The sequence below is a fragment of the Gymnogyps californianus genome, chromosome 11, assembly GCF_018139145.2.
Source record: "Gymnogyps californianus isolate 813 chromosome 11, ASM1813914v2, whole genome shotgun sequence".
In the NCBI taxonomy this organism is placed as follows: Eukaryota; Metazoa; Chordata; class Aves; order Accipitriformes; family Cathartidae; genus Gymnogyps; species Gymnogyps californianus.
The window spans coordinates 7,908,597-7,930,455 of NC_059481.1; the positions used below are offsets into that span (position 1 = coordinate 7,908,597).

Consider the following 21,859-nt stretch of genomic DNA (forward strand, 5'->3'; position numbering starts at 1 on the left):
ACATAAATTGGAAGTCCCGAGGTAGTTCCTAGCTTCTCTTGTCAGCAGAGGCTTTAAAAAGTGTTGCTTTTTTCTTTTTTCTTTTGACATCTATGTAGCTAAACGCAAAGGTCTGTAATTAATCTTAGCACCTGCTGAAACTGACATTTTTGGTGGAATTAATTTAGTAAGGATTTTTTTTTTGTTCCCTGTCTTGATGGTGGCTATTGCTGGAAATATTACTTAACAATTGGATGGGGATTATCAAACTGCATTTTGTCATTATGTCCTATGCATTGTCTGGAAAGACCTAGAGCCAACATGCAGTAAATGCATGGGTAAATCAATAAAAATAAGCAAAATCTCTAGCCTTCTACTGAAAAACTGCAAGTACAAGGCTGGGAGAGGGAATCCCATAAAAGAACCTTTCAGATGGCAAGTTTAAAGGGTAGAAACATGTCTTTAGTCAGCCAAGAAACTGATTTTCCCCAGAGCGCAGTCAGGGGAAACAATTTTGGTTTAGATAGTGGCTGGAAGAGGGACTGTTTCTTGTCTTTTGAAATAATGTATTTTGCTTTTGTTCTAAGGACATGAAACAGATCTGTTCATTAAAGGCTCTGCTGATCATGTTTCTGTTACTGATGTTATGTTAAAATAAAAAAGAATCCAATTATCAAATAAAAAAGCACTGTACAACAAATAATGATACTTGCACTATGCATTTATAATTTTATTAGCATTGTGGTCACAGTGATGTTCCCTTTTCCTGTTTCATACTTTCTATGGTTACTGCTATTTTATAGATGAATTATGGAAAAAAAAAAAAATTAGCTTGTCCCATCTGTCTTCCTGCCTTTTTTTTATTTGATAAAATAAAAAAGTTGCAGCTTGTGACTATTGCCTTTCAACTCTCTGTAGTGCACATCCAAAAAGAGTCTTTTCTGTAACCTCTATTGGGTGGCTGAAGCCAGCAAGCAGGTTACGTGGCATTCCCTGCCACTGCCATCCAGCCCAGCGTTCTTTTCTCGTGGTGAGGCAAGCCCTGCTCCCCCATCCTCCTCTTCCATGTCATGTGTTCATCGTGGTAGAATGACTGAACCTGGGAGCAGAACCTCAAGAAACAAAGAGTTCATCTGCAGATACCCGTTGCTACTTCTTTTGTTAAAGTATTATAAAGTCACATTACTCTGGATTCTTCAAAAACATGCTTGTATTGAGAGAGAGTAGATGCTAAAAACTGATAGCTCAAAATGCAGGTCATTTGAATGGAAACAGGTGTATATTTTTTTTAGTACTGTTTTTGTGACCCGATCCAACCTGTACATTTGGCATTGCTCCTACCTTCTCTTCACTGGCAAGCAGCGCTGTGCCTTAGCTTAATAGCTGTGCCTTTGCCTTGATGGTTAAGGGCAGTTACTGCCAGTAATATCCCACTTTGTACTAGAGCCTAGCTTCCTGCCAGGCATGCCTGAAGTCTCTTACATCTATGTTTATCTTTGTCAGACTACTTAGAGGTTAGCAGCTATATCACAACATTAAGCAGTTCTCATTTTCTGTCTTGGCCAGTGTGACAGCTTCAACTGACGTGATGTTGCAAACACCATGTCTCGGGGTAGTTGGATTTTTCACGCAAACATCAGCATATGTTACGTATTTTCTTGGTACCACTGTTCTTTGTAGCTTTGTTGGGCTGCACTAATGTTTCTGCTGTGGATGGGAAAATGCAGCAACCAAGAATCTTGTTAAATTACAATGAAATTGTTCAGTGTGAGGATGTCTGTCGTATCCTTTGCTTAAGAGTATGGAAAGGCATTTACTGACATGGAAATTCTTAAACTGGCATTCATTTATCCCATTGCACTTGAAAAATTTCTGAGGCCTTCTAGCCTGTGACCTTGTTGCTTGTATTTGTCACCATTTAATTGTTTTTGTCATGCTTTCAGTTTGCTATACTGGCAGCAAATAGAGGCATATTAATAGCTTGATGTGGAGGAATTTTAGTCAAATACACATTTTTGTATAAAGTTCTCTTTTTTCAACACAAAAGCTTGTCTCATCATCAAGAAAAGATGTCTTTGCTATCTTTTCTTTTTACTGAAGAACCCATGCTGGATTTGTTTCTTACGTTAGGAAGCATCTGTGCCTAATGGTTTTGAGCTTTGGCAGTAGGAGTCAATCTAATACAATCTCTCAAGGCCAATTTCCAGTTGCTCTTGGTTTCTTTTTCAGATATTTTTATTTATTTATTTATTTTTCCATACTCAACTGTTGATTTACAAAATCATTTTTTATCTTTCAGTTGACAGCTTTAGCCAGTAGATTTCTACGCAGTCTGACAATTGCCAAAGCCTTTCCTCCTATTTCTCTGCATTTCTCCCAAATACAATCAGGTCACTGAAATAAGCTGTTGTAGCAATTTAACATATGCTATAAGCTCTCATGTGAGAGGAAAGATTGGTTCAGTCTTCTTCCTACTTTAATGTCTTACGCAGTTGCAATTGGAAGGGTCATTTATTCCCGAGCAAACAAACAAAAGATAACTAATGCAGGGGACAGTTGGGCAACCACAGCAAGTGTCTTTAAAAGATAACACTGTGCATTGTTACGTTCCCGTTTTCTTCCCTGCTGGTGCTATGATAAGCTCTGTAATTCAGTAAGAACGTCACTGCTTTTACAGATTGTGGACACAACTTTCTAGTTGTTCTAGACTACTTTATCAGTCATAATTCCTCAGTCTTGGCTCACAGTATGGTTAGAAGACTACTTTCCATGTGATGGGATTTTAAAGCTTTTGATTTCTTTTGTCTGTAACACTCCATGTGGTCTTGCAAGTGAAAGAGGGGGATATTGCTGAGTTCTTTGTCTCATTCCTGAAAGACTCAGAAGGAGGGGAGGATCTAACAGTCAACCCCTTGTGCTGTACTGTTATAGCAAGGGTCTGCAGACAACTGGTAATATATACAGTAAATAGAGGCTAGAATGTTCCTTTTATTCCCAATTTTATTGAAATTGTAAAGATAAATGGGATATCAAAAAGAATTGCCACAGAAAGGAACTGTCTGAATTTTAATGAGGGTCAAATCATTGAACACAGCTGTGACAGATGAATGCAAAATTTAGTAAAGTATCTATTGTGAGACGGTAAATTAGATGTCTCAAATAATTGACATAATACTTGGCAATGTAATCAATCTGGGTTAAACAGTTGCACATAAATTATTTTTGCAAATGGTTCCCTGAGATACAGCTGATGAATTTAAATTATCAAAGAGATAAATGCTCTCTCCTTGCTATGCATATGTTTGGAAGAGGTTAAAAAACACTTGTTTGTGGCACTAAGAGAGTTTGTTTTGCCTTGAAGGGGTTATTACTAGATTAGAAGCTGCACAGTTATGTAGACTTCTGAAGCAGCTTTCCTACTTTTGTTTCTGTAGAAATTCAACAGTTCTTGGTAGCAATTTCAAAAGAAATTATAATCTGTGACCTGGGAGAACAGTCTAAAAAAAGTAGGGAGAGAAAAAACAGATTCGAAGATACATTTTTACAGAACTTTTTTTAGTAGGAGTGGTATGTACTCAGACCTCACGATGCGGGCAGACACACGAAACTTCTGTAACTTGACAACTTGTGTGCCAGTAGCAATTTCCTAGAATGTGTTTATAATTAAAATGTATATTGCTCAGAATGTACAACAAATAGCATGGTACAGTGCTGGCCACAAGAGTAAACCATGTTGGTGGAGTCTCAAAAAAGAGCTCAGTGCTACGGAACATCCAACATAGCATATGAAACAACCGTGGAATACAGAAGCTATAGCTACAGCTATTCAAGTTGCATGGAGTGTCATTGTATGGTTGTGGGCTGGTATCGTAAATGTGCTCTGTCCAACTGCCAGCACTAAGTGACTTGGCAGAGAGTGGGACTCACTGACAACATCTGTAGCCAGCTACGTGACTCATGGAGGCATTTACAATTAGATGAGAATATTTGATAAAAGCTGGGTATAAAACCTGCTACAGAAGCATCATAAAGATGCCAAGCTGAATATAAGTCAAATGTTAAACATGAACGATAAGGAAGCATGAAATTATCCTCTATTTTATACTAGTGTTATGTGCAGAGAAGAACACGAGTAGCTACTGCTGCTGTTTAACATAAGCATAGCAGCAAATCTCGCAGAATTCAGAATGAGACAATTTGGGGGCCTATGGAAATCAGCAGAGAACAGGGTATTGTGTGTATTTCTAAATACAGTATGAGATTAGAATACTTCAGGAGTGTAAATTAACAAAATTGTTAGATATAGGAAATATACGCTAGGATAGGCAATCAGTCCTAATACTCTAAATCTTAGTATTTTGGGAAGTGTAGTATGTGTCCTCATTTCCAGCAAGAGAGGAAACTGATGGGCAGAATTTAAATTATTGGCATCGTATGATAGGTCATATGATGACTCATCTGGAAACAGACCTCAAAATGTCAGTTCTGTGTCCTGAACAATTTTATTTCCTAGGTATATCCAATAGCCACTAAATATAAAAAGGAGGCTTTTCGCTTCATAAGCACAGAAAAACAAAGTAGTGGTTAGAGAAAATTCTTGAAAACCAGTTTATCATGCTACTTTTTGTGTAACATAGCAGAAGAATAAAGAGTACCAGATGTGAAGCTGGCTAGGCAGAAAAACATTATTCTGACTGTCTTTACCTTTTCTTACTTCCCCCCCTCCCCCCCCTTCCTTCCTGGATAGTCATTTGGGTTTGTAAGTAAAGTAGTTTTAAAAACATTTTCTTTTGCCCATCATTATACATAAGAGATTGTTTTCAGGTCATTTTTAGAGAGTAGTGGTTTTTAAAAAAACAAAAAAAAAAACCAAAACAAAAAAACCCAAAACAAACAAACAAAAAAAAACCCCAAAACTTTTCCTAGTGGGAAAATGGAAAAAATATTGTTTGGGAAATTGTTTCTCCTTTCTCATTTGGTGAAATTAACATATGTGTACTGAATCAATATTTCATTAAATTTGTAGGGGGAAACTTACAGGGATGGGAGGGTTCCCCTGGTTAAAAAAGGGCCTACTTAAAGGGATTATAGAAAAGTAAATGTAAACGAATTTTGTCATTAATATCAACAGTACGGGTTTTTTCCTCCCCCTGTGAAGGCCAACTTTTGGTTATGAGAATTTATTTCCAGATAATTCTGTGACTGTCTAATGGTTATGAGAAAATTTGTCAACTACTTGCCTTTAGGGAAGTCCAGGAGAGTCAAACCGAGAGGGAGGAAATGGTGTCTACAGGCACATACTTGATGCTACATGTAGTAGTAACTGAACCACAGAACGTGTCATTCACATTTCACCTTTGTGCCATTTAGCAGATGTATTGCAATATGTACACTTAAAGCATTAGTGTACCTGCCACAAGGTAACTGAAACTAATGACCTGCTTTAGGAGACATCTTGGGGGTGCTTGGAGAGCAGCCTAATTGTAATGCCTACATGCAGAACTGGCAGAGGTGGGGCAGGAGGTAACTGGGAGCAAATACACTGAATCCCAGTTAAGTAGGGCCACTTCTGCATCTGATTTTGCTGACCAGGCAGAAGATTTGGAGTTTCACAGTGGTAGAATAGGAGGCGTTCTGATGGCAGAGCTAGGAGGAGATGTGGCAGCGATTAAGTGCCTGGATAAAAAAAGAGGCATGTGGCTAGGCTCTTGCAGTGCTGCATTACCTCTTTGCAATTTGTGCGTCTGTGTGTGTATCCACATATACGATAGTTTGCAATCCAGATGGAAGGTAGGTCTCTAGGTATGTCTAGATGACCACAATAGGAGTTGCTCTAGTTTTTCTCACTGCTACTTAATCACCTAGTTAGTATTGTACACAAACGTAAACTGTGATATTCTTGCTTCGGTATTGCATCACACAATAAAAATATACCTGAGAATCTGTTGTCCTCTTGCCTGTATCGTTGCATCCATAGTCCTAATGTGCAGTGCTGCTGAACTCTTCTGCTGAATTTGCTGTAGTTTATATAAACAAGACATCAGTGTCATTTATGTCTTCTGACATTAAGGCTTTCCATTCCTGTTGTAAGAAGAGAAACTCTGGTGTTTGGTTTTGGGGAAGGCATTCCTCATAAAATTAAAATGCAAATGAGCAATAATAGCAGATGGGGTTTTACAATATCGTGAAAGGAAGGCAGCTTTCCCAGAGAATGAAAACTGCCAAAGCACTGTTACAGTACAATTATCTTGAATTAGATACTCTTCTTCCGTAAGATAATGACTTTCTGTCTTTTGTGTTCTGGTAAGATCCCTCAGTCTTTTAAATTAACGCTGAAGTTGCAGGTAAACAAACAGAAATTCTATAATGTCAGTTATTAGTGGTATAACTCACTATGTGTGTGTCCCAACCTGGGCCTCTTGTCTGTTAGCTTCAATAAGAAATAACCAGGTGTTTTCAGGTGTTAACCTAGCTGTTGGTGAGTTTTCCTTTTGTAATACAATTAGTTAAACTGTTGTATTTTGGAAACCATCTGTCAGAAACTCATAGTAGGACTTACAAAAATTTTCCAAACTTGCATTGTTAGTCTTCAGTGTCCACAAAATTTTATAGATTATAAATAAGGTTGAATTGTCTTTATTTTTTGTATTCCTTCAGCCTTCTTGCTAATTGGGGGTGGGGGGTGTGAGGAATATGCTTGAACTGTTAGAAATAAAAGATCAGAGGTTGTACCAGCCCTGGGTTCTTCCTGTAGCTCTGCAGATGAGTTGCTGTGTGACACTGATGTCTTGATTTTTCTAAGAGTGTTACACTGAAGCTGCTGAAAATGTGTATCTGTAGAAACAAGACTGAGATTTTAATTTGCTTTCTTTGCCTTTATCACTGTTTATATAACTTTATAACTGTTTATATAACTTTAAAAACTCTGTGGTTTTTATTTAGATTTAGGGAAATGGACGTGTGCCATGGCTGTCTATGCAGAGGTTAGCACTATGAGTTTTGATCTCCTTTACATGGATTTCCAGTAACACAAAAGGAAAAAAATATTGCAGCACAGTAAAGGCAGTAGTGACATGCCAGCTTAAACTTGGCAGTATTGATGGCATGTCTCTCTGGTAGCAAGTCAAACTGGTAGTCCATTTGTAGCATCTGTAGTCTTCACTTTTAACTTTGACATACGGAAACAGTTCTTTGATGTTTGGAAAGCTTCAACAAGACGTGAAGCTTAAAAGTTTTTCTGGTTTTAAACTTAATAAAACAAGAAGAGTTAAAATCATTTTTCCTGCAGTCATTTGGAAACTGTCGTTCTTGTGCCATTGTACTGAACATTTCCTCTACATGTTTCTTATGCTTGAATGCTTTGCTTCGTGCTGTTTCTGACCAAAACATTGCCTGTGATTATCTCCTAAGCTTTATGTCCTGCACAGTGCTCTGTCCATGGAATATATTTGGTCTTCCTTCAGTATTAATCCTTCTTCCCTAAACTCTGCCCTGATCCTGGTCAACAAGTCTTCATTCCCCTCTGATAGTGTATTTCTTGACCCAGATGCCTTCCTCTCTTTGTCACTTATACTGTTTGGGTTTTTTTTCCCCCCTTTCTCTCGCTCTTCCTCCTCCTTCCTGTGCAGATATTTGAGGGAGTAAAAGTTGCTGGAGACCTTACCTTCAATTTCAAGTGATACTAATTTGCTTTGTGAAGGTGATTATGATCCTTCTGTTCAATATCTTGCTAATCTTTTTGGAGGCTGAAGTAGAAGATTGCTTAAGTTGTACATCTGTCTCCCTTATCAACACTCTTCTTGTTTCATTACATCTGCCCATTATTATGTTGTTTCGCTCAGAGTTTAAGCGCTACCCATATCAACTTGTCTTCTGTCATCCATCCTTGCTTACTATTCTTAAGTCAGGTTAACCCTACAGCAAGACTCACAATTCACATTTGATGTCTGTATATGTTCAAGTTTGACCTTCTGAGTATGCTGTTTGTGCATCTGACTCATCAGTTACGTCCTTCTGTCATTTCTTTCTCAGTCTTCTAAATTACATCTTCTATTCTCAAACTGATGATGTTGGGAAAATTGAAACATTCACATGCTATTATTTGAGGATTTGCTCTATACCAGAAGAGTTGTCTGTATTGACACCTGACATTTTTACTGCTGGTAATTTGCTAAAGCTCATGAGAATGGGAATTCTCTTTAAATTTCATGGACTGAAAGTTGGAAGATGAAAAAATTTTGGAAGATCTTTTACATAGGCAGGTAAAATAAGTAAAAAATTAGACTTTGAGTATTTTCATAGTTATGGCTTAAAACTCTATCTGGAGCTTTAATAGGGGAAAATGTAATAAAACATAGAAACATTGAAGTTCATCAGCTGGTTTCCAGTCAGGCAATATTAAAGACAAATGTTTCTTCGCTAGTTTTCTTTGATCCCTCATTTTAATTAATGAGTCAGATATAGCTGGAAAATTTAGAAATAAATGAGAGGTGTCTGGAGAGTTATTGACAGATGGCATGTATGGAAGTTATGTACAAAAAATTACTGGCAGTATGTTTTCAGCAAAGACAGGTTGCAGTGTTGCTATGCGAAGAACATACAAGCAAACTTTTTTTTAATTGTAGCTCGTTGCATTTCAGAGTAAGAGCTGTTATGAGAGATTTGTATAAATGCTTTCTATATAGTCTGTAAAACATACCTCTCCAAGCAGAGTACAGTCTGACTAATCAGACATTCCCAGTTTAGCAGTGAAATTTTGCTAAGACAGTATGTTCTGGTGTTACTGATTTTGTTTGCCATTTTCACAGTTGAAATACAGCTGAGCATCTGATGACTTGTGTCCACATTACAAGCTCCTGCAACAGCTAATGATGACTGTCATAGCCTGGGGCAGACTTACATTTCTGCCCAGCTCATAGTTCTGTAATCTTGTAGTACTGATGCACTCCAGGAGACTGTTTGCCCTTATTAGAGGTGTCTCCTGCAGAAAGCCTAGCAAAGAGAAATTTAGATAGTTCTTCTGTAGGGCTTAACTTCCTTTATCAACCAAAATCTGAAATGTCTTTGACCTGATGCTCACTTGGGGTAGAGGTGTGAGAATTGACAGAAGGAAGGACAAAAACTTCATTGAACATTTACATGGCTACTTTAGCTACATTTTGAGGCTTTCCACAATTTGTGTATTCACATGTGCTTCTTTCAAGTGTATGTGCATATGAAGATAAATAAAGAGAAATAAATGAAACAAATTTTGATACAATTAAATAAAATCCTCATGCAGTAGTTAGAGCCTACTTTTGGATTCAGTGCTTCATCGCTGTTAAGTATGTAATACTCAAATGCAACAAAAATGTGTCTGAGTACATCTGGTATTCAGACTTAAAAAACCCGGCTATTTTGGGTTGCCCATGTTAAAATGGATTCAAGTTTTCTGCACATCCTAAATCTCTAAAGTACCTTAATAGAGAAAATGTATATAGCAAGGCTTACATTAAACTTTTTAGACTGAGGACCAAATCTCCACTGCAGACTTCTTGTGTACCGCAGCTTTCCATTTGTAAAAGGGGAGGAATAGAATATAGTGTGAGAGTAAATATATTCAAGGTTATGCCATGTTCAGTGCCTTTTAGTAGGTGCATGAATTTTTAATCACTGGAATAGTAGAAGCTCCTTAAAATATTACATAATATCCTTGGCAAACCTTTAAAAGAATAGCCCAAATTGAGACTATGCGTCCTTATATGATCTGTATGCGTGGATAGGTATACCAAGTTCTCATTGATTTCTCCCTTGTGTGAGACAGAATTTATGTCTTGTTTGTCAGAAACACAAGCACCCTGTGCACCTAGTGAGCTTAATGTGCTCATTTGTGTGTTATTTTCCCTAAGAAGGCTACCTTGAAGAACACGCAATATTGCCTTTGGTGTCACAATTTAAAATAGAGAACTCTACTGACCAGGACACGTTTTGCTTACCTCTGACATGAAATTGCATATCCATACCGTAAGGAACTGACAGAGAAAAAAATCCCACAGTACTTTAGACAAGAAGTCTCGTTTCAGGGGCTGCTGAGCAGCATCAGCTCATCTTGTTTGAGATGTTTTCTTTCCACGTCCTTTTCATTATTCGATTCTGATGCTGCTTGATATGTTATCTATCAACAAAGTTGCATCTTCTGATTTTAATCTCAAGATGTCAACTCACCTTTGCAAACCTGTAGAAACAGCAATATATAGAATAGTATTTGTCAGCTTGAGAAACCTCTAATGATAGCTGAAGAATGTAGAGTTAGTGATCTGGCTCTGTGTAGTTCACAAATAATCTGACTGAACAGAATTTCTGCTGGTTGGATTTATCTGTTTTGCAGCCTGAATAGTAAGTAGAATAAAATCGTAATAGTGATGCCCCTAAACAGACATTCTTGAGGATTTAAGACATAGCAATTTTCATTATTTGGAAGAAATTCATGTCATAGAGTATCGTGGCCTGACATGTTTGTTTTTCTGATGTGCAGTAGTCATGTTATTCCTAAATTAAAATAGACCTGCCTACATACAGCCAAATCATGAACCTTCAACTTACTCATCAGAGGCTGCTCTGTTTGATATATTCTTTCCCAGTACGCTTCCTTCTTCTCTCATGGGAATCTTCACTTCATTGCTGAGTGAACAGAAGAAATATTCACAAGCCAGAAATGCATCAGTAGATTGATCCATAGCACTCAATACGCTGTCCAAAGCACATTATTGCTCAGCAGATGTGTTAGAGTAGTATTTACCGCAGCTTCAAGTAAGCAAAGAAAAGCAGCTTCCCTTATTTAATGTTTTAGGTAAAAAATAATGCACCTCTCCCTGGGAAATTAGTTTAGCTGTGTTCCCATCACTAGGTGAAAATTTCCTGCTTAAAGACTCATACTAAGGTAGGGAGAGGAGGAGGAAGGGGAAGAAATTTATGGACAGCAAGTCTGTTACATAGTGATACCTGTTGTGTTGTCACTTTCTTTTTGTTGCAAAGTTGTTTTCAAACTAAATACTCTGCAGAAGTAGGCTGTTGTCCCTAAAGCAAGTACACCACAATTCCATAACTGCCATTTCTAAAGCATTTGGGTACTAAAGTATTTTGAATTCAAATGTGTAATTTCAGAATGTGTTGAAAACATTAATAAATTATGTCGCAGGCTTCTAGCAAAATACACTCCTGTAGTCAAGCAGAGATTTCTGATAATATCCAGCTATAAATTACTGTCTTGGAGTCCTTACGTCCTACAAAATTGCAGTATCAAAATTTAATAGGATTCTTACGCTGTGAAAATACAGGAGCCTTCAAATTCAATCTAAGACTTGACTCTTCTGTATATAAAGCTAATGGAAAGAAAAAAGTCTTTCCTTTTAACTGGCTCTACATTCAATGCTTTGAAATTTAAGTATGAAACAATCATCTGAAATGTTTTAAAGCATCAGCAATTACAGTAGCATTTTACATTTATCAAATCTTTTGTTGACATATTTAATCTCTTGTTATATAGTCGCTGTCTGATAAGACAGAAGTAGAAAGACAGTGTATTCTGTGCTGATATACCCTGTTGTTTTCCAACTGCTATGTACGCTCCTTTGACTGCGAGTAAATGAACTTTAACAGGGTGGTCTGTAATGTTGCATGACACTGTACATCTGCTGTGGTAAAAATGGCAGAATCACTGCAGTGTTGAGACTTGTGTTCCACGGAAGGTCTCACAAGGGCTCCATCACAGTATCTTCTACCAGTGATTAGTTTTATTTTTCACATGTATACAAACTCCATGTAATGTTGAACATTAGCTAACTTTGTATTATTTAAATTCATCATTCAAAACACGATTTTGCACTTTCACCCCTTAAAGCAAGAATTTGGCTGAACGAATGGGAACATTTCTGGCTAATTAATGTTTTCTGTGTCACGTCATTGAAGAAAGGATATAAAAGACGAATTAAATGTTGCCTGTCTTCATCATTACTGGATGTGTTTGTGCAAGTGTTTGTCAAGTTAGCACTCGTGTGAGGAATGAATGGGATGCCTGCACTTCGTCCTGATCTGCAGACTTGCTACTGGGAATAAAGAAATATGAGACTAGCAAAGTTTCTGCTGTATTGGGTTGTGGAGCTGTGCAAAGGAGCCAGTACTAGCCACTCAAAGATAGAGGTGGAGGTTTTCAAAAGACTAGAAATGCAGGCACAGAGTGTTGCTAAAAACAGCAGAAGATGCCTACATAATGTGAAAGGCATGAACAGGCTTCAGGGTACCTCTGTGCAGAATGAACAGTGACTCATTCAGGATAAAGTTTGAAGGGTCTGGTGGAGTTAAGAATAAGGAAGAAATTCTTATTGAATTGGTGCATGCGTTTTGATTGAAGAGTGAGCAATTTTTCATATGCTGAATATGTTTTCTCAACTTTCCACAAGCAGAATTCAGATTGTTCAGGAATCATTAGGAATGATTCATTAGGAAGAGTGCGTTGGAAATACTGCATCTGTAAGAAATGCAGGAGCCAGCCCTAATGAATGCAAGTTGCTCTCCTAACAATGAGTAGAGTGACTGCCTTTTCCAGGGGCTTGGTTTTTTTCCTTTTTGTTTGGTTTTGCTGCCTTTTGAGGCATGCATCTGCACTGAATTGCTACAACTGCCTGTTCAGAGACATCTTTTTTAGTAACACATCTGGTTAACTATAGTGCAAAAACCAGAATTTTATTTAAAAAAGGAAAAAAAAATCTCTCACAGCTGTGAGTACCTATTGATTGAGGATAACAGTACCACATTACTATGGGTGAGTTACCACAGGAGATTTCTCTGATTTAGTCCACTAGTCTCTTCTGAAATGATCTCTCACAGTAGGGCATGTGTTCCCTGATGTGGAAGGAGTGGAAGTCTTGACCTCAAATGCATCTCTCTTCTGGATCCAAAACAGACAATAGGGCATTTGTTCAGATATCTTGAGTCTTTACATGGGCTATGTGGTTTCTAACTGCACTTTCTCATATTAAGTGCTGAACTCTTCATGTCCAATGTTGACCCCCATCCCTTATCTCTGGAGCATAGAGCACTATTCTTAAGAGAATGAAGGCAAACACTGTGGCACTGTTCTGTGATAGTGACTGAAGCTGTCAGATGAAAAAAATGGGACAGAAGTTAGAGGTGTGACTAAGAATACCCACTCATGTATTTTCATTTTGTTGTAAATATGAATCTGCAAATATTTAAATAGTCCCTACAACAAGGAACGTAGGGACTACCTAGATGTTATAGTATGAATGAAACACAGTACCAATGAGTAAGTGCAGTCATTATTTCTGCACTCTCTTATTGATCCAGTAGCAAGAATTTTCATGGCAGTGGGCATGTGGATTATTAAAATCAAAACAACCATCTGCAAATTTTAGCTAGATATTTCTTATATAATCAACATTCTGCAGTTAGCAATCCTATTTCCCTTGAGTTACAGAACCCGTGTGAGTGAAACAGTGGTCTCAGTCGTAACTATGTGCTACAAATGTGGTATCAGATCTCTTCTTTATTAACTGTCCTTGCGCTGCAGACAGATCAGTTAAAAATATTATAATCTTTCCTTTTGATATGCAGGCAAATACCCTTTTGTAAGCTGTTAATACTGTTTTAAAATATATTTTCTAGAATGCTTTTTGGAGAAGTGTTGAAATCAATAATTGTTACTTTTTTAGCTAGATGATTTTTCTTGAAAATTAAAATTTCCTGGAACTATGAATTTATAGAAGTACACTTCCCTTGCACTAAATAAGCTGTTTTCCCCAGTGTATTCTGTTTCTGAATCCTTAGCCTACTCAACTTTTTTACTGTTAAAAAGATAATAAATTAATATATGTTAATTAAAATGTAGGTTATTACGTTGTAATGTGGCAGCAGTGGAGGAAAGACCATCATTTTTCTGAAAATCACTGTTGACTAGCACTGATGAACGGTAAGAGAAAGTATGTCAAATTAAGTGTTTTTGATGTATTATTGAATTTAAATCATTTTATCCCAACAGGTAGGTAGTTGTCATCTTCTGACAAGAACAGCTAGTCTGTACAGTAACTCTTTCATTGATTTTACTTGGACACATCAATATGGCTTTGCTGAAACAAGCAAAACCTGCTCATTATCTTCTCTTGTTCTTTCCAGTTCATCACCCAGGGGCAGCCTTGTTCTTTTATCATTTAATAAATCTTACCACATACATCCTTAAGGCTCTGAGCACTCTAGGCTGCACTGTATCTACTAGCCTTGGATCTATTTATTGGCACAAGCATAAGCACACTGTACTCAAGGATTGCAAACTGTCTCTTAGACGTAGCTCCTCATCTGTCTATAAAAATACAGAACTACTTCTCTAATTTTGAAAACCATGTTTTCCCTTGTGTAACTTAGTGGGGCTTTAAATTGTAATTTTCAAGTCATTCTTGTACCTGATAACGCAAAGACTTTAATATGCAATGTAAGATTGTTCTATCTGCTGTATTTTGAATTCAGAAAGCAAAAGGATGAATCTTGCTACAACTGCACTCAATAGAAGTTGCTCGGTTGAACATCTGAACATAGACAGCTCTGAGGATGAAGTGTTCATTAACATGCTAATAGAAACTGCCGGGAAGAAGATATATTTCCAGATATGCACAGTGGGTTTGGGACCCTGAAAAGCTCAGAGCTGTTCAAACTATGTTGTCTAAACTGCTTCATTAGTTTTGTATACAAGTTTGTGTAGCCCTTTTATAGGGGTAGACCCTTAGAATTGAAGTGTTAAAAGTCAATTCAGCATGTACTGCAGTGGCATGGAAGTGTGCTTTCATTAGAATCATTGGGTATTTTATCAAGTTCTGGGTTCTCTTACCTTAGGCACTAAATGATTTGTTTTTATCACAACATAGTGGTTGCTCAGAAGTATATTTCAAAATATTCACCACCTACCTTAGTATATTTTATTATTTTTCTACACATAAATATTTGAGCTATTGAATCTGAATTACAAATATGCATAGTAGCCATAATTTAATGAGCCTGTGCTCATTCTTGTTCCTTGATCTCTCCCTCCTTAGAACCCTTCAGTACTTAACTGTCAAGTTTAGAGCTTCAAGCAGCAGTGGGGTGTTGAGATTGCTTCATGGAGGTGACAGGTGTGTTCTCCCTCTGTAACAGTAATTCACTGCTGAACTACTGACATTACAGAGTCAATCTGTGATGCTCAAGATGAGAGCAGATGTTGAGTATTCGTGCCTCCTCAAGTCTGACTGAAAGTCGATTTGGTAGTAGGAAGGCATAGGGAAAAAAACAACCAAACAACCCTGTAAGCTAGATCAGAGGAAAAAACAGAATGAGTTAATAAAGTAAATGTAATGTATTTTAATAAATAATAAATACGTTGAAAAGAAGAAATAAATTATGACTGATGGAGATGAGGGACTAAATGTAATTTTAAAACTCTTTCCAAATATATCATGGAGAAAAATAATGTTTTCACTAAATGAAGACAATGAAATTATTATCTCAAAATAGCTTAAAAAATAGAGTCCTGTCTCACAGCGGCATATAAGTAGATACTTGATATTAATGTTAAAATGCTGAAATGAACTTACATCTAATTTAACATTTGTGTATTAACTAAGGACAATCACAAGAAGCATAGAATGATCTTTTGCATCCCAGAGCTCCAGTTTAGATTTACATTATTTGGAATATATAGATCATATCCATAATAAACTTAAATATCTCAGCCTCATTTTAAAACTTGGGAAGTGAAGTAGCACCAGTAGACTGGGAGGAAGGTAACTAAGGTCTCAATTCAGTAGCACAAATGAGCAATCACCTCCACATTTCTTTTAAACTATATGCATTTGCTGTTTTTCTTATATCTAGCAAAATGACGAACTAAATGTTAAAATGAGAAACACTAACATTTTAGATTGTAAGGTTAAGAAAAGTGAGGCTTCTTGTGGACACAGAAAGGATTAGGTATTTTAATAAAGGCAGTCATCCTTTTTTACTTTCAAATAACCCCCCTTAAGTATAGATCACTGCTTCTTTTTGAATTTGTATATTTGAATTTGTATAAGCACAAAGGAGCTTATATTCAGTTGTGATAAGGCATGGTACAATGTCCAGATTTTGCTTGAGGGCTAAGGTCAGGGTGCTTATTACACAGCATGAGATGTTACCTTCTGATGCTATGCAACGTGAAAGGAATCAGTTCTGTGCTGAACTGGATTTACAACGTTGTATCACCGTATATACACAGTTCTTCATAATTCCTTTCTCTATGTCTTTGACTCAACTGGAATTTTAGTTTCACTTACTGTTGTCCAAAGGCTTTTTATTGAACCAGATGAATTTTTTTCAACAGTTAGTCAGGAAATAAATATAATGAAGGAAATATAATTAAGAATAGGGTAACAATATGATGAAACAGAGATACTTTATATTAAGAAAGTATCTTTTCAAAGGATCTATAGCAAGCACATATATTTTATCTATTGGTGAAATACAGTCTGGATTAAGGTAGAATAAATGTGAACTGTGAGATTATCAACAGAATGTGGCAGTTATTGAAGTGGTACCATAAGACAGTCAGTAAAGCGTTTCTTGTGTACCAGTTCGGTATAAAGTATGGATGAGATGGATTCACTGAGGAAACAAAATGAGGCTGAGGCAACAAGAAAAGCCATGAGAAGGTGAGGAAAGTACAAACTGCAAACTAACTCATATACCATTTCAAAACACTCAGAACTCTCTTATTAAATCTCCACAAGCTCCGTACACATCAATCAGTATGCTATGTGCTTATACTAGGAGACCTAATAAATACAATAATTCATCATATACTTGCATGGTTAGTGAGACGAATTATATTTTCTATTAGCATTTTACTCTTGTAAGTCTTGTAACCAGCTTACACTTCATGTACAATTTATGTTGTAATTCATAGATTGCTCTGGAAAGTGATATAAACTTATATCTGCACTGGAAAATGGCAGAATGTTTTGCATTTTTCAGTGAAATGTTTGAGACGACAAGATGTCTTTTCATCTCTGTCACATTAAGTCACTGTTTCACCATTATTATTTTATTACTGTACAAATTTATGTTGGCTTTGCTGTTCAAATCCTTTCATGTTCTCTGCCTTCCCCTCTCTGTCAGCAAGCTGTTTGGGTAATGCATTCCTTTAAAGAATTTTATAAAGTAAATAATTTTAACACACTTGCTATGGTATTTGACAAATAGCACATGGCCTTATAGGCCTTATTCTAGGAAAATTCCTATTGGATATTAGTTTCTGATACAATTTCTAAAATTGAAATCAGATTAATTTGACATAGCAAGAGAACTTAAATTTCAGCTCCATGATTCATGATATAATACTTACCAGTTTAAACTGAGCCTTTTCAATGTGGTAAGGTGTCTCATTTAAGTTATGTTGTCTTTCCTATAGAAAAATCTTTACTAGAGTTCACAGAGTTCCTAATAGTAAGAGTAGCAGTACATGGACTGTGATGCTACTGAAAGAGGGTTGACATAACCTTCAAGTTACTCTTTGAAAAGGAGAAGACACCTCAACAGCAATTGACACTGTATGTTAGCTTCAGAGTCAATTGTAAGCTCCTAAAGAAAAACGAACCTCAAGCTATTCCTGATTTCATATGACCTTATTACTATATTGTTAGAGTTTCTAGTATTTTTTTTTACCTTCACTTCTTTTTCATATGTATTGAATTGTATTCTGTGCAATCAATCTGTCTTTCAGTATGAATCATGTCAGTTATCTGTTCTTGTAGAATTATCATGATACCATTTATCAGTCTTTCTGCAGGGCTTCGCAGGCGCTTGCTGCAGTGTTATATAAGCTGTTTATATGATCAAAATCAGCTTCTGATAACAGTTCACCTATCTCCCCTATATTCTCCCCAACCCCCCAAGAACAGATGCAAATTACAACTACTACTTTGTAGGATGAACCAACCAAGTAAAAGCATGAGTAAGCTACTTGTCTCTATGCAGCACATCTCTACTAATGTGCAAAATGGTTTCACTGCAGAGGTGGCCCAGAATTTCAACCCCCTGATTCCTTTCCTTCCACACACTTACAGTCTTTTATACCGATTTGTTTATTCTTAGAATGTAGTTTTGCAGCAGGGGCTGGCTCAATGCTGTTCTGGTGAGTGTTAACATTCTTCAAGGTCACTGACACTGTTAGCTTCCTAATGTACTAGCAATAGACTGTGCGGCTACAGTATTTAACAATGCAGTCTCCTTTGTAGTCTCATTAACATAGATAGGAGGCTTACTTAAAGCTGCCTAATGTTTGCACAAAGTCTGTCTAAGTGCTGTTCACCTTGAAATACAGGTATAAACTTGAAGTTATTTTTTCAATTCATGACATTGTTAATATTGCTGAGAGGGTGAAGTAAGGCATTAATGTAATTGTTTTAAAAGATTTTTTAAAACAGATTTGGAACCTTATCCGTGCCTTTACTTTAGACAAGTTTCTTCTCAGAAGATGTGATCTGTTGTTGAAATCAATTGAAGATCTCCCTTCGACAGGAATTATGTCAATTATGCTGATGCTTTCATTAATTTTTCAGTATAAAGCAGCTTCTTTGTGTCTTAGTTGTAGTGGAAAAAAATTAATTGGATTTCAACAACAGTGGCTTTCTAATTCATGCAAGTTGGACAGTCTTGCCAAGCTATGCTAAGAGTGTCTGCTTGCTTGTTTACAGATTGTCTGGTTTGCTGTGAATGTTCAGTGGTTTGCACTACTCAGCCCATGGTTATGGCCTTAGCACTCTGTTACATTTATTTATTTAAAAAAGCAAATAGAATTCTGAGGACTTGGGATATCCTTTCTGTAATAAAATATACTGAGCTGTGTCCCCTAGAATGTGTGACTATAGGTTTCACTGGGTTATGGGGGAATTTGAATCTTTTGCTTCTCACATATGTTAGCCCAATCAATTGTAATAGTTTTTGCATTTAAAAATTTGCTTCAATGCTTAATAAAACAAAAAACAGAAAATGAAGAAGGAAAGTTTCTGAATTATTACTGCATGCAAAAAGGCAGAGTAAGTGATTAAATATCTTTAAAACTACAGTCTGCGCAGTGGATATTGTGTAATTTGTAGAGAAAACCCATTGTGTCTCCACTGTCATAAATTTCAATATTGATAATGTAATAATATTTGCACATGAATGCCCCCTTTCTGATTTCAATTGTGTGATTTAAAATCCATCCGCTCAGTTGTGTGCTGTTGTCCAGTTGAACACTGTAATGTGCTGTAAAAGTCAGCATTTAAAATCAGTCATCAGGCTTGAGCATGTAAAGCAAATACACTTGAACTCCTGGTGTAAAGTAACATCAGTGTTGTCAGGGATTATTTCATTAAGTCTAATTTACAAGGAGAAACCTTGAAATGCCTTTCTGGATTATCTGTTGTCATTTTCTTGACTTAGAATGAGCTCTACAAACCCCATGATCTTTGTACTGTAGTTATGTTCTCAGTACTAAGGTCTTTCAGAGCGTATATTTATTATACATAGCATGATAATTTTAATGGTCTGTTACTACTGACTTGTTTTAAGGTTTGTAACATCAGTGCTTAAATTATATTTCATAGCTGAGAAAGAGTGAAGGGTTTTTGAGATGTGGTACACTGGCTGCTGTTTCAAAAAAATAAAAAATTAAGATGCAAATTCAAATGTCCATATTCATTTTAGCTGTGACAGTCAAGAACCAGCTCATTCCATTGTGTCAAATATGTCTATTTGAAATGCATTATTCATTCTTGTGGTGCTTAAGTGGATCCCTGGTCTTGAAATATCTTTCCTGGGAACACTTATTGTCCATAAATAACCAAAGTCACACTGTAAGTATAACATTTGTTAACCTATAGCTGTGTAAACGATATACGAATATACTAGTCATTTCCATTCAAATAGAGAATTGATTACTTTTAATACTGAAAAACGTCCAGCCTGTACTACTAAGGTTTTCTGTGAAAATATTAATGTAACTAAACTGCAGAAAAAGCTGTTTGAATACTCCAGAAGGCAACAGTTATTTCAGAAGAATACAGTTAATCTAACATTACGCAGATTTAAGAAACATCAACAACAAACATTTCTAATGTAGATCTTGTGTGGGATTATTGACAAAACCAGTTGTTTTTACTTTTAAAATATGCAAATTTAAAGAGCCTCTGACTGAAATACCTTTAACTCCAAAGCTGGATGCTACATGCAGAGAATACTACAGCAGTTTGAAATTTGGCACATATAAATCTAACCTTTAATTGTTTTACTAATGTTGTTCCAGGTCACCTGAGCTCATGAGAACACGACCTCTTCTCAAGATGTATCATTGCATAGTAACATGGACCAATTCTTAGGGAACATAAGAATCTATGTCCCAACAAAGATAGAGGTAGGTGTAAGGTTCTTCCTTTTTTTTTATTCCCCCCCAATTTGGGAAGGTATATTTAATATCCTGTAGCTGCAGGTGTATGATTGTTCTTATGCATGTTCTCCTGGTGTATAACTATTGCTGTTTTCATTTACTGTCACAACAGTCTTGTCAGTTCAACTTCTTAATTAAGTTGAAATGAGTGTCACCAATTTTTTTCTGATTGATAGTCTGATAATTGATTATCAAGTTATGAGCTGGGTATTGTATGGACTGGGTGCTAGTCAGTATGATCAAGAGCATCGGTATTTACCCACTAGTGATAGTGGATTACCAATGAATATGAAAAAGTAATATTTACTTGCACTTTTATTTGTATGGTTTTGATTTTCAAAACAAGGATCTGAACTTTCAGTAGAAGAACGTAACACAGAATATGCGTTATGAAGACTTACAAGTGTGAGTACAAGGGCAAGCATTGTTTTTGGATAAATCAATAAATGCCTGATTAATTTGAACAGTAGGAGCATGGCAGTATTGACTCTGCAGAGTGTAAGAAAAAGTTTGGCCATTACATCTTTTCCATAATGTTGTACTGTGATGCTCATAATGCTGTGAGATGAGTAATATTTCAGAAATAGTTTTCTTTGGACTCCTAGATGGACCAAGTACCCTGAGCATTATTTTGAGTTAGGGTGAGTACTGTATTTAAATATCCAACTTGCATCTTGATTACAGGTAGATTTTTTTCTGTATATCTTCATGCTAGTCATGTTTTAAATAACCAGCACAGACAAAACCTTTAACCATTTGCTCTCTCAAGTACAATTTAATTAAGATTAAGTGTTATGATTTAACTTTCTAAAAATCTGTTAATCAAGCTTTGTTTTAAAGAAACCTTGACTTTTTATTTCTTTTTGATAACCTCAAATGCTTTACAACTTCAGTAAAAACAGTAGCAACAGGAACAAACAGCATTGACTACAGACTCACCAATGAGTTACACCCATTGAATTTGAGTTTCACTTCCCACCCTTTCATGTACTAGTATCCAGAGAGCCTTTAAAGTTAATGATAGGTGGCAGCTATGGCCCTAATGCAATTTTGGCCCTCACTGCAATTTTGTGTCCTAAAGCATGTAGAAAGTTTTAGGTCTGTATGAGAATCTAATTATTTCTATTTCACTCTTTAATGATGACAACTTGGTATAAATTGTAAAAAGAGCATAAATTACTTCTTTCCTTGACAAGACATACTGTATATATACTATGGAGTGTAATATTTGTTGCGTCATGCCTTTTCTCACACCATCAAGTTAATCCTTTCTCACTGGAATTTTCTGTATATCCACAGTACATCACATTTCCCTGCTGAATAATTATACACTACTTGTGTAAACTATGGCCATAATATTTAATGGATTATTAGGAAAGATGTGTTATATCTAAA

General features: G+C 36.3%; 1 long non-coding RNA gene across 1 annotated transcript in view; it reads left to right on the forward strand.

Moving 5' to 3' along the window:
• Positions 1-21,859, forward strand: part of LOC127020413 (uncharacterized) — a 64,766-nt gene that overhangs the window by 34,734 nt on the left and 8,173 nt on the right. The window contains exon 2 of the long non-coding RNA XR_007767079.1: positions 20,324-20,431. This is a non-coding gene — a long non-coding RNA (uncharacterized LOC127020413). The remainder of the gene's footprint in view (positions 1-20,323; positions 20,432-21,859) is intronic.